General features: G+C 40.8%; 1 protein-coding gene across 4 annotated transcripts in view; it reads left to right on the top strand.

Moving 5' to 3' along the window:
* The first annotated feature begins 1,399 nt into the window (after positions 1-1,399).
* Positions 1,400-16,520, top strand: part of ZMYND11 (zinc finger MYND-type containing 11) — a 102,080-nt gene continuing 86,959 nt past the window's right edge. For 3 of the 4 annotated variants that reach the window (XM_042888155.1, XM_042888154.1, XM_042888152.1), the window contains exon 1: positions 1,400-1,605. The gene's annotated coding sequence lies outside the window, so the exon portion shown is untranslated. Of the gene's footprint in view, positions 1,606-2,368; positions 2,677-16,520 lie in introns of those variants that run through there. The other variant, XM_042888153.1, reaches the window with a different exon arrangement.

The following is a 16,520-nucleotide window of genomic DNA, read 5'->3' as shown; positions in this document are numbered from 1 at the left end:
CTAGCTACACTGCTTTCCTGTTTGCTTCTGGGTGCAAAAAAATGGTATGCCTTAAAGACACCCACTTGCACAGACCTGTTAGCTTGAATGAATAGTCGAAACAGTAGAAATGATAAGGACCCAAACATTTTTACTTATATAAATATAGCTTAGATGCAATTTGTACAGGGGTTTCAGAAAAACCTAAGCCACCAATATCCCATGGAAACTTGGCATATATTTCAATCAGTGTCTTTTTTTTTTTTTTTTTTTTTAAATTACAAGTATGAACAAAATCAGAGCCAAGCATCACAGCTGAATGCTTAACATAAGGTAGCCTTTTTGTAATTATCCTGGCAGCAAATCTCTTCCTGAGTACCCTTCTTACTTTAAGCAAAAACAAAAAAACCTGTAAATTTCATTCGCTATTTATTATTAAAAACAATATGAAGTTAAACTACATTATCACTGTCTGGTAACTGCCCAACCCCTCAGGTATCTTTGAAAGCCGACTACCAGCACTTTTATTCCTATCTATTTATTTTAGATAACGTAAAATGTTCCTTCATATTTAAATACACAGTAGAAGTAAAGCTTTATCACTACTGTGCAACAAACCCTTATTTGCCTTTTAGTTCTTAAAAGAATAGCTCTGATGTAGCAGTCTCAAACAAGTGTGGTTTTAGACAACACTAAAAATTTTATTTACTAAACACACCGGAGAAAGTTCACCTATTCAGTGTATAAATTGTGTTGAAACTTTGACTGAATAGGCAGAATGGGTGCATCTTTTTAATTCTTAATAGTCCAAAGCTACTGTAATAATGCTGATGATGACTCATGTAAATGAAATTATTTGCATGCATAAATTTTCACAGAATCAAACTTATGGGGCACTGTTATAAAATATGCCACATTGCGGGTCAAGATTCATTAATTACAAAATATGCTATTAACAAATAGTTTATGGAAAAACAGCATAAAATGTACATGCTTTCATGCTACATATATACATGCCTATGTAGTTGTATATTTCACAGTACTGCAGAACTCCTAATCTTGCAGTGAAAGCATAGATCCATAGCTTCGAACATACAGCCAGCAAGTTCTGGGAGAGAACAATGACTTTGTGAGCTTTAGTTTCTGTTGTTCAAGGTGAATATCCACTTTTGAAAATGTTCTCCAGTATTTCTCCAAGCTGGACTTCATGATAAGAGGAACTGGCATGTAGCAGAGTCAGATAACTGGTGCGTTTTTCCCTTGCAGTAAGATAGGATCCAGACATAACAATGTGATAGAATACATTTATAATAAATAGTTAAAGATCTGTTTCACGTGTATTAAAAAAAAAAAAAAAGAAACAAACAGCAACTCCAGTAGACACCACTAGAGTTCTCCTTCTCCCAAATATCCCTAGCACCATCCTAAACCCTGTTTACCCCAGAAACCTGAACTGTGGACAGACAGAAGAGGAGAGAGAGAGAGAAAATTCAGACACAATAAAACTCTGAGGGGAAAAATATGTGGAAGGAGGAGGCAGCAGCGGCCTGGGGAAGGGATTGAAAAGTTTCCCCTGGCTTAACTTCGCCCCCCCTGCAGCAGCAGAAGCAGCGGCAGCAGCACAAGGTGAGAGAGACTTTTAAGTCTGGGAAGGAGGGGTGTGTGTGCGGGAGGGGGGGTTGAATTTACAGCCCCGTGGATATTTCTGTGTCTGCCTCCCTGGCTTTGGGGTGCTCGTGGCACCGCGTCTCACGCTGGGTGGATTTTTTTTTAATATGATGGAGGATTATAAACATGGCGCCTTAAAAAAACTACAAAATCATGTACACACTGTTCCAAGGAGATGGGGGAGAGGGGACAGGGGAAGGGCTGGGCAGGAGGGGAGGGGGCAATCCTGCCCCGTGGGGGAGCATATGGGGAGGGGGGAGCAATTATACTTAATAATAAAATGTGTGGGGCCGCGGGGGTGGGGGGATGGAAGGCGGGATTATATATATATGTATGTATGTATATATATAATATTTTTTCGGAGTGGGAAGGATTATCGCAGTCCGTTTGGAAATCGAGGAGAAGGGGACGGCGGCAGAGCGCGTGTGATTATTAACGGCGATTATTTTTGTCCCTACACCTTCCCCGCTCGGATTTCGGCCGCCAAAAGCCGGCGGTTTCGCCGAGTTGCAGCCCGCCCGGATCGGGCCGTGCAGAGCCGGCAGACGATGGGTGGGGAGAGGGACACACACAGAAACGCTCCCGCGGCGCTCCGCGCGGGCCTGCAGAGCGCGGAGGAGCCGGGGACTCGCGTGAGAGGGGAGGCCGGGCGGGGTGTGGCGCAGCCCGGCCTCGGCCCCGCCGCCCCCCAGCTCCGCTCCCCCACGCGTGGCGCCCGCTCGGCTCCCCGCTCTCCCCTCGTTTCTCCCTTCTCCTCACTTCTACCCCACGACCCCCGCGTTCCCTCGCTGAGATGGGGGATGCCTTTTCGGAGGACGGGTCTCGGCCCGAGTAATGGCAGCTGCTCGACAGCGCCGAGAGAGACGGCGGCTCCTCGCAGGCCGGGAGCGGGACCGCGGCTCCCCTTCCCAGCGGGGGTGGGGAGGAGAAAGGGACAAGAACAAGGGTGAACTCGGAGCCCCGACCCTCAGCCTCCGGGCGGACTGTGCTGGCCCCGCGGCGAGAACGGCGGTGGAGCCGAGGACACAGGTGGGGGCTCGGCTGCACGGTCCGAACCGCCCGGCCTCCAGCGCGGCCCCGAGGCCGTAAATCCTCCCCAGTGTAAGGGCGAGCGGCCCGTTTCTGCGCTATGCCCCCCCCACTCCCGCGGATGAGGGCCGTGTGTTGCCTTCCCACTCCCTCCAGAAATAGTTCCCTTGGTGCGATAGGGCCCCGCGGGCCTCGGCGGTCGGGTTGAAGGAAAACCTGGGCATGCTTTTGGCGGCATTTTTGTATTTTTTTGTTTGTTACTCGCGCCCCCCCTCCGCCCCCTTAAGCCTTGTCTCTGCGTAACTCCTCTCCGTTCACTTTCCCAGGCGTTGTCCTCCATCCGCAGCCGCAGGGATTGTCCGGAGGCCTATCGTCGCCTTTCTTTTATGAGGAAAAGATGAAAGCGTGTGTGTGTGGGGTTTCCAATGGCAGGGATGACTGGGAGCCTCCGTGTGCTTTCCTGACCTTCCCTGCGTGCCAGAGAGGAGTCCTCCTGTAAAATATTGAGGACTTGGAAAACTTTGTGCCTCTTTTTTGGGCTTATCCTGAAAGCAGCAAGTTAAAATTGCGAGTTTATTTTTTGTTGTCTGCACATGTGGCAAGCTCAGGTGCTGCAGCGAGGGGTGGCTGAAGGAGAGGAAAAGGGATTAAGAAAAAACCCTTTAATTTGGTGCTGGTTGGTTTTATGATTGCATAATTTGGTATTTAATGTCCTTGAATTGTCTACCACAATCTTTGTATTACAGGAGTATTACTATTTGTTGTGAAGAAGTTTTGTAAGATCTTGCTGCAGTGAAGAGGGCCGAAGGTAGAAAATGCTTTCTTGTCTCAGTGATGCTTTGTTTTGTTTTGTTTTCTGGCACTTTTGTTGCAATTTGTAGTAGGAAATTGCTGAATTGACCTAGGGTGAGCACTGGGACAGGTGTTGGGGTTTGGGGTTAGGGTGGGAGTGGAAGTGCTGGCTTGCGGTTCAGACTGTAGTCCTTTGGGTTGTTCTAGGCTCATCCTTCAGTGGGAAGGACCTGGCACTTTTTTTTCACACCTTTTTCTTTTTTTCCTTTTTTTTTTTATTTTTTTTTTTTTCTGAATCTTATTAACTGTTCAGAGCATGCTACAGAACGCCTTTAGGGAAGTCAGCTATTTGCCGACTGACTGCTGTTTTATACAAAAGTGAAAGTACCCTCAAAATGATAGCCCGTGTGGATTGTTGGTTACTGCCAGCTTTTTTGTGTCTAAACAAACATTCCCTGTCGTGCAGGTATGCAGTGGGGAACAGGATGGGGTAGGCAGTACAGCAGAAAGCACTTCATCTTTCTGATTGTGAGTTTGGTTGTACAAATGGGGTAGAAGGTTACTGTATGGATGGCTGTTTGTTGGCTGTGCTGTGGTTTATGCAGTCATGGAGAGGCACCTGCAATGTGGTGTCAGAAGCAGCATCCAAGAAGAGAGAGTCTTCCGGAACACTTCTTTACCTGAAGAAAAATGACTTCTTGTGAGCTGGATTGCATGATGAAAACTAACTCATGATAAACTCAGCTGTAACTGGAGTTCTGAGTGAGCAGGTGTAGGTGAGACTATTTAGACTTCGGTGGTGTGCTAGGAGGATGCTCATCTTTCAAGTTTTACTATTTTGACAGAGAAGTGTTTTCTATGGAGAAGTGAAAAGGATCGGAATAATTCTGTCCATAATATTTTTCCAAGTGTTAGTAAACTAATTTAAATTGGTGCATTCGTTTCAGTGTATGGATGTTTTTTATTTATCCAAACGTAAGAGTTTAGCTCTGCTTACAACATTGTGACTGGTGAAATTTCTCCACCTTCACTTATTTCTGCTTGCTAGGTGAGAGTGGTGGGTTGCAGTGTGCTCACTCCCGTGCCTTTGCTGTGAAAAGCGCAAGAGGCTAGAAGTGTCCTCCACAGTGCTATAACTGCTTTATTATTATTATTTTTTAATCTAAACACAGATGTTATTTTAAAACACAAATCAATTTTAGAAGGTTTTGTCACTGTGAGCAGGATTACTGGTAGTTTGCCTTGGCCCTTATGTAATGTGGGCCAAAGGAGTATTTCTGAACTTTTTAGAAAAAATAGGATGCTACTGGAGCAACATGAATTTCCTGTCTGTAATCACTGTGCCCACAGTGTATGTAAGTGTCAGGCTGTTTGGTGTAGCCTGTCCTGTGCCCATTGTGTTGAAGGCATTGGATTGTCTGCATGCAGTCAGCATATGAGCAGTGTCCACCTGCTCATATAGCAGAGAGGAGGAACTTCTGGGGGAGACTTGAGGCTTTGACAAGGAGAAGGCCTGGACCATCTTTTCAGCCTAACAGTATACCAAGTGCAAATGTGAAAATAATAGTGAAGTAGTGAATAGTGAAAGGCCGTGAAGTGTGTTCAGCGTTTTCCTTTTGTTGACAGTACAGCCTGTTGCTGTTTGTGAAATGGTGCTCCTGGAAGAGAAGACAAGGAGGTGGATGGACAGTAAATATGTCTTTAAAGTCACGTTGAAGTGGCTCACACTACATCTAGGCTGTTGTGAGCTGCAGCATGGGAACCTCTGAACTGTGCTAGCTACCACCTCTGAATTAGGATGCAATACTTCAGAAAGATAAAAGACAACATTTGAAGATGTTCTCTTAATTTTATGTCTCTGCCCCTCTGTGTAAATGTCTACCTTGTCTAGTCTGTTAGAAAAATGTCTCGGTTCGCACTATTTGAAAATCAGGGAGAATTTTGGAATTAGAATTACTTTAGAATTGGCTGTCTGTCTTCCATCAGTTGAGTTTACAAATCTTGGACAAGATGTGCAACTAGCTTTCAATATTAACTGCTCTCCGCAATTCTACAGTGCATTTAGCTCTGGAAGTTTTTAAGAGCTTCAGACAGTGAATCCCTTCAGGATAAAAGATCTGAAAGAGGAACAAGAGTTCCTTACAGCAGATGGCTTAAGGAAACTTCTTATTTTCTTCTTACATTGATTGAAGTGTTTTTAGCTAGCTTCAGAGTGGCATGTCAGTAAAAATAAGGCTTTTATCTGTATTGTAGGTTGTTGCAAATACTAAGTAGAACTATTAAAAAAAAAAAACAAAAAAACAGCTATCCAAAGTATGTGTGGCTCACATACCAGTGATAAACTTGGTTCATAAAATGCTGAGCTGTTCAAAATCACTGGCCATATGTGTAAAATATGTTTGTTTTTTTTTTTTTAAAGTAAGTTTCAGGATGTGGTGAACACTCCCATGGTACTTGGAGCGTGGTGCCCTTGGTAGTTGGGCGATGCAACATATGTCATCTTTTATATAGCTCATATATTTTAGTCTGTCAGAGTTGGTTGTGCTGAGTGTTGTGAACAAAGATTGTTCTTGTCAGGTTTTAGATGATTTTTGATCAGTTGAATGTAAATTTAGCTCATAATTGGGTTATTGTTCTAAGGTTTAATCTGCCAGTTGGGAGAGTACAGCCTGCAAAATAGGTAGTTTATAGGATGAGGTAATGATTCTGTTTTGCAGAAATTTCTTTAAAAGTTAACCCTTGCATTCCTAAAAAAAATGTAAGTATTTTTCAGTGCATTGTAAGGATTCAGTCTGGTATTTTTTAGTTTTTTTTTTAATTATTAAATACAGCTTTAATTTCTCTTTAGATAGTGGGAAAAATGTTTCTCCAAAGACCTTTGTTCCTGGGTGTAGTGTAGGTAACCGAGCGTGGAGCGGTAGATATTGGAGTAGCTGTGTATGGTGTATATGGTGTGATATACTGCATGCCTCTACCTGAGTGTGTGTGTCCATGTGGCACCCAGAACTCATTCATGCTGTCTGGATGCCTCGCTCTGGGAGACCAGGGCTGTGGAAGACCAATTTTTTTTTCAGTTTGGTATGCATCTATATAAAATGGCTGCAGTCAATTTCTTAAAATATACAAGATACTAAAGGTGAACCGATTGAAGATATAAAGGTATACAGAGATAAGGGCTAATATTCCTTCTGTCTCAAGGAAGTTTCATTCATATTTTTGTGTGTCTCAAGTTTGTTTTCTTTCCCTTTGAGACAAACAGGGCCTTTTAGTCTCGTGGGCAGATGGCAGCAGGCGCAGTGGTGAGGCACTGTGGCATGACCATGAATCCAAGTTAATGCTCATGTCATCTAATTTAGGCCATGCAGCTTTGGTAATATCCTGTCAAAGACTGATTCTATAGCTCCACAACACAGATAAGTCCAGACTGTTATTACTGAGAGTTTTGTATACAGAAACACTTTTTGATTTTTTTTTTTTTTAATTCTAATATCCCATTTTCCACGTCAGTGAGTGAAATGCAGTTTGTGCTGTGAGATAAGCATAGAGACATATAAGTTGAGTTGAAAATATGTTATTGGTTACAATGGCAATATTTCAAAATTACAAAAATATCAAAAATTGCAAGGATTGTTACTAGTGCCCCAGCTGTCAGAATCGGTTTGAATATACCTTTCTACTATATGCAGTATTATGTTCCAAGTAATATAATTGTAGAATAAACATTGTAAATCAGTGATTAGGACTCTTCGTACCAATCCTCAATTGCAGTATCATTTAAAGGAAATTATTAATAAATACTTTTTGCCCCAGAGATTGTGAAACTTGTTGGCAAAAAAACTAAAGTTGAGCATACATGCCAAAATACCAATAACTTCTCCTTCACCTTTCCTGTGGGAGTTGCATTTCTGCGCGTGAAGAATTGATCTCACTGTTAGTCCATTTTTGTCCCTAATGCCATACAACCAATTTGAGTTCTAATCATTTTTTATTTTTTTTTTTTAAGCTAAATATATTACTGTTTATCTCTCAGTTCTCCCATTTTGTTTCCTTTTCCTTTGTTAGCAAGTTAAAAATAAACATGAAACCAACTTGCCTTTATACTTAAATGTAGGACTTTCAAGCAGCTAATTTAACTCATGTTTTGGTTACGGACTGCAGGAGACTGCTGTAGATGTGGGACCCAGAAGTGGTATTTTGGAAAGTGGATATTTGTATTTCGATGCTTTGCACTTACAGCATGACGTTATTATCTGATCCATTCATTGTAGATGGATGGGAGTAGCAGGTTGGGATAGTGTGCTTAGTTCCCTAATTTTGTTAGTGATTCTTATCTTACAATGTTACTTTTTATTGGAAACTTCTGGAGCAGCAATGAAGTGAGGCAAAATGGCGTTGCGGGAAAAGAATTAGAGGAATCCCAAAGTAGCTACAAGTAATACACAAAGAAAAATAAATTAGGAGGGTGTAAGATATGTTTATTGCTCAGTAAATCTTCACAAAGAACTGAGAGACAAGAGAGCTATATCTTTGTTAGAATGCTATTGTTTTCTGTTAAGTCTCAGACAATGTTCAGTATTCAGTAAGAGATCCTTTCGTCTACAAATAACTGTTTGAAATTACAGATGTTTCTGCAGTCAGAAACCAAGTAGCAGCCACATTTGCCATGACTATTTATGCCTTTTTACTATTTCTTGGTGTTGCTAGTAAAGGAAAACTTCCAAAGAGAAAACTTCGTGCCTTGCAGCATAACATCACAGTGCACACATTCACATATAAAACAAGTGGAAAATTTACCTCAAAATTATAAGGTTTTGTTTCTCAGATTTTCCTTTGGGTCATTTGTTAATCTTGAGATCAGTCCCTTCTGAGCTGCCATTGGCTGCTGGGTGAACTGCCCGGAGTCCCTGCCCAGTCCCTTCTCCCCAGCCTATTGCTTAAGATTCAGGTTAAAAAATGTACAGAATCCAAACAAAAGAATTGCTATTTCATAAAATGTAATGATAGGCCACTGATTGTTCACTGATGAAAATTGATGATGTTCGCTGCAGAAAATTCATCGTTACTGGGAGATTAATATTAATATGCTGACGGAGACCTTGGTCATATAAGCATTTGTTTCAGACAGACACAGGATGCATCAGCCTTGGAGCATACTGATGAATCAAGTTTATTTTTCATATCTTTTTAAATTAAATTTTTACATAGAACTCCTATATTAAAGGAAGGCCGCAGTTGCAGTTCATTTTGTCTATATAATTTTGAATAATATTCTGTTTCGGATACTTCGCTGGAACACTCAGGGTCATGCTGGCGTTTTTCATGCCTATTGAATATCAGCTGTATGAGTACTGTTATTTTGCAAAGGTGTTTTTTTTTTTTTTTTTTTTTTTTTTTGGTACATGCTGAATTTTACATTGCTGATTGTTCCCATTGAAGGTAAGGCAGTTCCCTATGTACATGCTAATCCTTGAAGGAATTTACCGTATCCACGAGCAAAACAGAGGAAATACGGATAATGTTTTTCTGTAACATGCAGGCTGCAAGGTATTAAGACTTAATTATAAGTGAAGGAAACAGGTAAAAGAGGAAATGTGATCATTATCAGCCATTTTCACAGGAACCAGTCCGGCACCATTTTTAGCTTCATGTAAACACAGTTGAGGCTTTAGGACATTCCTAAGAACCAACTGCAGGAAACTTTCCTTGGGAAGTGGAGTTCCAGTGTCAGTCGTCTTTCTTGTGCATGCTGATATTTGAAGGTAATACAGCACGCTGAATAATAAGGCATTGATACTAACATTTTCTGAGTAATAAGAACTTTAATTTCATCAATCAACATGGCTTTCTGAAAACTTTTCTTAGCTCAGTGTGGTTGTGGGTAAGAGGAGTTGTACACTCAATCAGCAGTAATTTCCATTGACCTCTTAGTTTGGCTAGAACATTATGTCAGGTTAATTAAAAGCTGTTGTAAATATTATTATTTTTTTTTTTAATTTTGTTTCTTCAAGATTGTTTTATTTCCCTGACATGTCTTGTTGAAGGAGAGTTTGCAATTGGGTTGGTGCTGATGCATACTAGGGAGCATTTCAGACTGACTGCTGTAAAGGAAGAAGCCTGGCTGCTATCAGTCCAGTAATTGCATCTTTCCGTTTTGTAGCTTTGCTGTCATCACTTCTTGCATTGACCTGTTGTAAATAAACTCACAGGAAATACTCATAGGAAAGATTCTTCTTTTTCCTGTGCATTTTCCACTTACTGACTCCCAGAAGGATTCTTGATAAGATCTCATGATTTGGAAGCATACCCTTGGCTTCTTTCTTATTCCAGACATGAGAGCTTCTCTTCTTGTTCAGTTTGTGCTTTTTGGGCAATACAGATTATTGGTCAGGTACCTCTAGCTGCCAGTCCTATTAGATTTTCCGGTCCGCATTGGCATTCTTTATCTCAGTAGTTCTGAAGAAAGATTCGTGAGAGTAACTTGCTTACAGATTGTCCAAACATAGGCCTAACTTGAATCTCTAACTTCTAAAGAGGTGTGGCTTTCAATCAAATGAGAAGGTTTCTGTCCCTTAATTCACACAGAAAATGGTGACAGTCACCAGCTGAAGGTAACCAGAGGCACAGATGCTCTGAGTCCAGGTGTGCCCAGGAACAGAGGAGCATGTGCTCTGCCAGGTTGGTGGGTAGGCAGTCACAGTATTTCCTGGGTCAGTGAAAAGGAATGGTGTCCAAACTTCCACTTGGCCTCTCTTTTGCAATTGCCTTTCTTGATCAAACTGGCATCTTCTGTTATACGTAGTCTGGCAGTGGCTGGAGGTGAATCTCAGATGTCTCCTAGAAAGGAGCCAAAAATCACCAATTTTATGATGTAGGAGGAAGTTATAGAGAACTTTGTTCCCCAACAATAATTAGATCTTGGTTTCTGCATTACGCAGCAAAAATTGTGTTTATTCCAAAACTCATTTTGAGTATTTTGAATTCTTTTTCATATAATAGCTGAACATTTTCTGTAATGACATTAAAGCCTGCTCCTTTTTGGGTCAAGCCTGTTCTGTCCTCTGAATGCTTCCCAGCCTTCCTCTGCAGCTCTTTCTCTGGTATTTATCCAGAGCTCCTTCCTCAGTTGCAGGAAAGAGCCACGTGTACCTGCCTGCTCGTGCTGCGTTTGATGGAGATAAGAGACTTGAGGGGTGAGTTAATGCACCTAGTGGGTGTCTGCTGAGTACAAACATGAGCTGAGAAGTGCATGTATGAAAGGAGGAAAGAGAATTTGGGTGAGATGTGCATTAAATGGAAGTGCAGGTATACGCGGCACAATGAGGTTACTTTGTTAAAATAATATGGTGCAGTACCACCGACTTCAGTGGTGCAGTATTGGTTTCACCTGCAGAAAATTTTCTCCCGCCTGTCTGGGAATGAGAATATATAATGAAGTGTTTATGTATGAGTGACAGGCAGAGAGCGTGCGAGAGGGAGAGCGCATGCACGCATTTTCAGGCCTGATTGATTGTATGAAAAAAAACCTGGAGTTGAAAGAACATTATTTCAAATTAACATTCATTATCTTCATGCGTGAGATAACAGTTCACTTTGGACCAGATCCTAGCACTGTGATGTATCTTGAGCAGAGATTGCATTTTCCTCGAATGAGGTTATTCAGTCAGTATAAGAACTGCAAAATGTAGGCTGTTTTTTGACAATAAAAATGTGTTGTTTGGTCACCATGTGTTAGAGTAATACTGCATTATTTCTCTTAAGGATGTGTGTTTTTGTTTTGTTTTGTTTTGTTTTCAAATAAATTGCTACATTTCTTTGAAATATAACATGTAAGATAAACCTTTCCTTGGATCTCTGATCTCATGCTTCAAGAAGCTTGCAGCCATTTTAATTCATGCTGCATTCATTGATCTATCAGATTATTTAATCACATTGCAGCTCGGTCATCTGGCTGTTGGGCAGCGTTGAAGAGTTCTGTAATATCGTTGGGTTATTGGCTCCTAAATGGCACTTCTGCAGAAAAAGAAGGAAAAAAGAGCACTGAAATATTTCTTTTAACTTATAACAGTATAAAGGAAAACACAATTGAATTCATAGTCTTATCATGCAATTTTTTTTTTCTGTACATGATCTAAATAGAAAAAAATATTGCTCACAGCAGCAAACAGAAAGAAAAATTATTTTGATCTTCCTTGGCAGTTTGGCTTTAAGATGCAGAGTTCTGCAGCATTAAGTTGTGTAATTAGGTAGGCATCAGCTTGCTGTTACATATTTTTATAACATGGTGTGCGAGCATGGAAACAAAATCCACATTTGAAAATGATTACCATAAGTAACTTTCTAAAACTAAAAACACCTCTAAGGATGACGTATTCTTTAATTTTAAATACGATCGTGCAAAAAAAAAAAAAGGAGAAAAAAAGAAAAGCCTATTTTATGTATTCAGCAACAGTAGGAAACTAATTCCTTAGACTATAAGTGCTGCTATTGTGCTATAGTAGAAGCACAATGATCTAGATACATAAAAAGAGAAGAAATGTGGCAACAAGTAGTGTGTGGCAGTGGAAAGACGACAACAGAGACGTGATGCTCTTAAGTGTCTGGTGTTTTCAGAGGGAGCTACTCCCAGTGAAATAAACCTCTTCTTGATATGCAATAGGCAAGCATATTGTATAAAAAGAGATGGTAGATTTATTGACAGTAGTGTGCTTGGCGACAGTGGTTTATAAAGGGCCATCCTTGCACTTCTCTAGTTAATTCCCTACAGAAATGAAGAGTTCATGATCTTCTGAGGTGTTATAGTTTGCCGTAATGCAGGTGGAACAAGAAAGAAGTAAAGTTTCAGACAGAGATGGGCTTCTCCACACAGTGCTGGGAACTGCGCTTCAGCTTCTTAAATGAAAGCTTAGAGTCCAGAGATGCTCATTCCATCCATCTGCATCCCTTGGTGTTTCCTTGTGTATGCCTGATGTATGCTCAAATCTGAATTGGAGGAGTGGGTATGGTCATGGTAAATATCTCTGTTACTGTACCTTCAGCAGAGAGATTCTAAATGGGAGTGTGTGTCAATTGCTCATCTTTGTTGTGTGCTCTTACTAAGCAAAACATTCAGTGGTTTAGCGCTCAATTTTAATAGCTGGCCTGCTTCATTACACCAAGTTATGACAATTCTGGTACAACTTCTTGTCCTGCTTTCATCTGAGCTATGCAGGTTGTGATTCCTTTCTTCGAGTGTTACACACTTTGTGCACGTGAAGAATCTGACAGTAGAGGAGGAATTTAAAGGTTTTTTTGAGTGCTGTCCCCTGGCCAAGTGTAGTGAGGCAGTTTAAATGAGGATGTGATGTTTCTACTTGCTTTCAAGAGAGTGTTACATAGGTGGCAAATTCAGATGAACATGCTGTGCCCATACTGTGTGTTCTTTGCTTGTTGGGAGGGACTTTGGTCATGGAAGGGTAACTCAGCAAGGGTGGCAGTGAGGTGGCAGCCCAGGTCACCTTTCTGGGGATGTGATAGCCAGGTAGTCATCACTCGGATCAATACAGTGAAATGCAAGGTTGCAGCGGTCTCAAACATGTTCTTGTCTACATCACTGAACTTAGGAGGCACAAGAGCTCTTGACAGTTTGAAATTACAGCCCCGTGTTTGAGCTTTACTTCAGAATTCATTTGAATTAATGAAATTAGTTGTGGAGAGCAGCCTGTAACCGTGGTTGCAGGTACCCACACCTCCAGCACCATGCTCTGCATTGCCGTAGTTTGCCTTGCATTCCAATGATGACCTTCATTCCCTGCATCTTGCTCTACTGAGCTGCAGTGCAGGTGTTTGTTCATGAGGCTCCTGCACCCTTGGCAGTTACACTTGGTGATGGGAAGGTAATAGCTTATACTGTACTGCTTTTAAATTTCGTTGGAAGTATATGTTTCTGTTGTCATGGTTTTAACTCATGAAATTAGCTCAGTGATTCCTTGGCTCTTTTCACAAGAGTTAGGATGCCTCTTGGCCTGGCCCAGTTTTGTATAGTTGCATTCTGACTACCCACATTTCTGTCCAGTTTCATCTGGAGTTTCCTATAGTGGTTTTTTTACGTAGTAACACACATTTACTTGGCAGTTTAGAAGCTAGCAGCAGAGGCTGAACAAGTGAGAAAATCCCCGCTTCTAGTTCACTGTTTGTGCATGAATGAACATAGTGAGGCGTGATGGGGTACAGGGGAAATGCAAAGTAGCACTTTCAGACATATCATTGATAGGAGAGGTGGGTTCTCAGAGTTTACAGAATAAAATCCATGAAGTGCAAGTGTAAAAGAAGAGAGCAAAAGGCTGATTGGAAAGAAATGAGAGAAGTGAAAACTGCGTTGATCTGGAGGGGCTGAGAAGAGGAACATGAGATGAGTTATAGCTTGAGAATGCTTTGTTAGAAGATGGTTCTCTCAAAAAGTTGGTATACCATGAGTTAAGTTGCTAAGTAGTGCATGATGTTAAATGTTTGATCTATTGTGCAGCAGAAATGGACATAATTCAGTGGTTAAGGAAGTAATGCCCCTCTGTATTGTGGTTAAAGCTGTATATTTTTTTACAAGGTAATTCTAAGAAAATTAAGATTCAAAACAGCAGATACTGGCATTCTGCCCAGCTTGCAGTTCACTTAAAGATAGCAGTTTGATCCACAGCTTTACAGCAAGACTTGGGAGCACATCTTGCATGGGTATCAGCAAGGGAGAGGGAGTCAGTTTACATGGCAGTGTGTGCCCAGGGCTGGGATTTGGTCAGTCACAGACCTGCACATGGCATGTTCCACCTACAAAGGCACGTTTTATTATTTACCACCCCATGTCTCTGTAGGGACAACTTGCTGCAGAGTAACAGGTAGGTGGAAAAAAGAGCCCAAGCCACATCCTGTTGTGGGGAGTTGTTCTGTAGAAATATGAACTCACAGAGCTCTGAAGCACTAAAGGTGCAAGCAGAATTTTAAAAAATGATCAGTATTAGTAATCCATTTTAACCTGGAATGGATTTCCAGAGTTGAAAATAATCCAGTATTAAACTGTGTAGCATAACCATATCAGACTAATATTTACAAGAACTCTTCCAGTGTTTTTGCAAAAATACTTACATCTGCTCTAGTGACGTGTCACGCACAGCCCAGATTTACCCCATCTGACACAGACATTAGGAGTGCGTGGAATAAAGTTATAAACAATTTTCATTTGGAAAAGGCAAGAAGCATCTTTTTGAATAGTACTTACGAGTGAATTGTACTCATCTTGATTAAATTGTCTACAGAAGGAGAGTTTTGTTTTTTGTTGTTCTTTTCGTTTTGAGAAATGGAAAAAAATGGTTTGGGAATGTTTTGGAAATATCTTGGAATTTGCATAGTAACATTGATGTTTCTCATTGTTAGTGATTGTTTTTATGTGACTTCAATTGCTAATAAAAGTAGCACATAATGTACTGTTTGAGGGCATTTGTACAAAAGCAAGACGATGGGGTGGTGCATGCACTCTTGAAAGTTATGGTTATTTTTATTCTAAGCTTGTTGATGTTTTTTGGAGTATCTAGCTTGGCATTGGTTTAGAATTTCAATAAAAAAATTTTCCACTTCCAGTCAGACATGCATAATAGTATCGAACTTTTAATCTGTTATCTAGAAATATAGATAACCCAGCTTAAATAATTTTACCTATTTATCATGGACCAAGCCTACTGAGAATTCCATCATGAGCCTTTGTAACAGCAGCCAGTTTCTGTCACGTTTGAAAACCAGGTTTCTCAGCCCTGCCCGTAGGGCAGACAGACCTTACTCTCAATTCAGCAGCGTATGCCTAGTTGGGTTTTTCTGCCACCCTTTTTTATTGAAATAGGCAGAAGTACTTCAGTGAGGAAAGCCATCCAGAACCCTCATGCTGCCTATATTGGGAATAAGATCTGTGTGGTTTCTTAATATTTTTTCCTTTATTTATTAATTTATTGAAGTTGTTAGGAAATAATCTGCTTGAGGCTAGAAGAGTGTGGACTCTGACTTAGCCCCATGAAGGCCTTGCATGTGGTGTTTACTACTTCTGCTTTTATCAAGGTGACTTTTTCTGAGGCTTTTGCAGGTGACAGATGTGTTCTTATGAGTGACTTTCATTTTTCTGCCTAAAATGATGGTAGAGTTATACTTTTTAATCAGCAGATTTTATTTATTCTAGAAGTTTTATTTCTGGTCTTCTGCCTCTGAAGCAGAACTTGATTTCTACGCTTTTATGTCAGGTGAGTATATCTACTTCTCTATTCACACATTCAAACATGGCAGGCTATTCACACATGTTTCTGAAGGGTTTAGCAGTTCAGCCATTTCCACATGGACTGTCAGAGTTGATTGGAGGCTGCATCAGGATTTGCTGTCGGACTGCTGAGATGCACCTCCTGCTGTTGCAGGAGTGTAATTCTCCAGACAGAGCACACATCAGTGGTATTGCTGAGAACAGCTGAGATGTTGGAGAAGATGCTGTCTGAAACTCCATCCTTACCTTCACCATATGCTGTAACACTCGCTGTGTGTTGCTAAAGCAGTGCTAGAGTGGTTGATGCTGCAGGTGTAGTTGTTTAAGTCAACTGTGCTCTAAGCTATGCTTGTGCACCATACAAAAAGAGGAAAAAAACATGATTTGGTGTGTATAGTTCACATTCATGCTTGCTTTACTGTCTTTTTCCTCCTCCATGTAAGACTGGTTTGAAGTGGAAGAACATGCATGTAGCTCATTGGCTTGAACGCACCTCAAGAATTTATATTTTAAAGAATTCCTCTCTTTTTATTTTAACTGTGAATTTAAACTTTGTCTGAACAATGAATGTGCTTGGAATAATAATGTGCTTATTAGATTGAAAAAAGAACAAGCTTTTAATAGGAAAAAATTATCACAGGGCAGGCAGCAGGGGATTTCATTTGCATTTATAGATTGCTAAACTGCAATTTAGAAGTCACATTTCCATCTAAAATTTTTTTCCACAGTAGTCATAGAGGGAACATTAAAAAGCATCTCTTTAGTCTGTTTACCATTTGTCAGCGGT

The sequence above is a fragment of the Lagopus leucura genome, unplaced genomic scaffold (assembly GCF_019238085.1).
Source record: "Lagopus leucura isolate 7727_CA_CO unplaced genomic scaffold, USGS_WTPT01 Super-Scaffold_100157, whole genome shotgun sequence".
Taxonomy (NCBI): Eukaryota; Metazoa; Chordata; class Aves; order Galliformes; family Phasianidae; genus Lagopus; species Lagopus leucura.
Note: the sequence above shows the minus strand (reverse complement) of the source record. Positions and strands in the feature narration are given on the sequence as shown.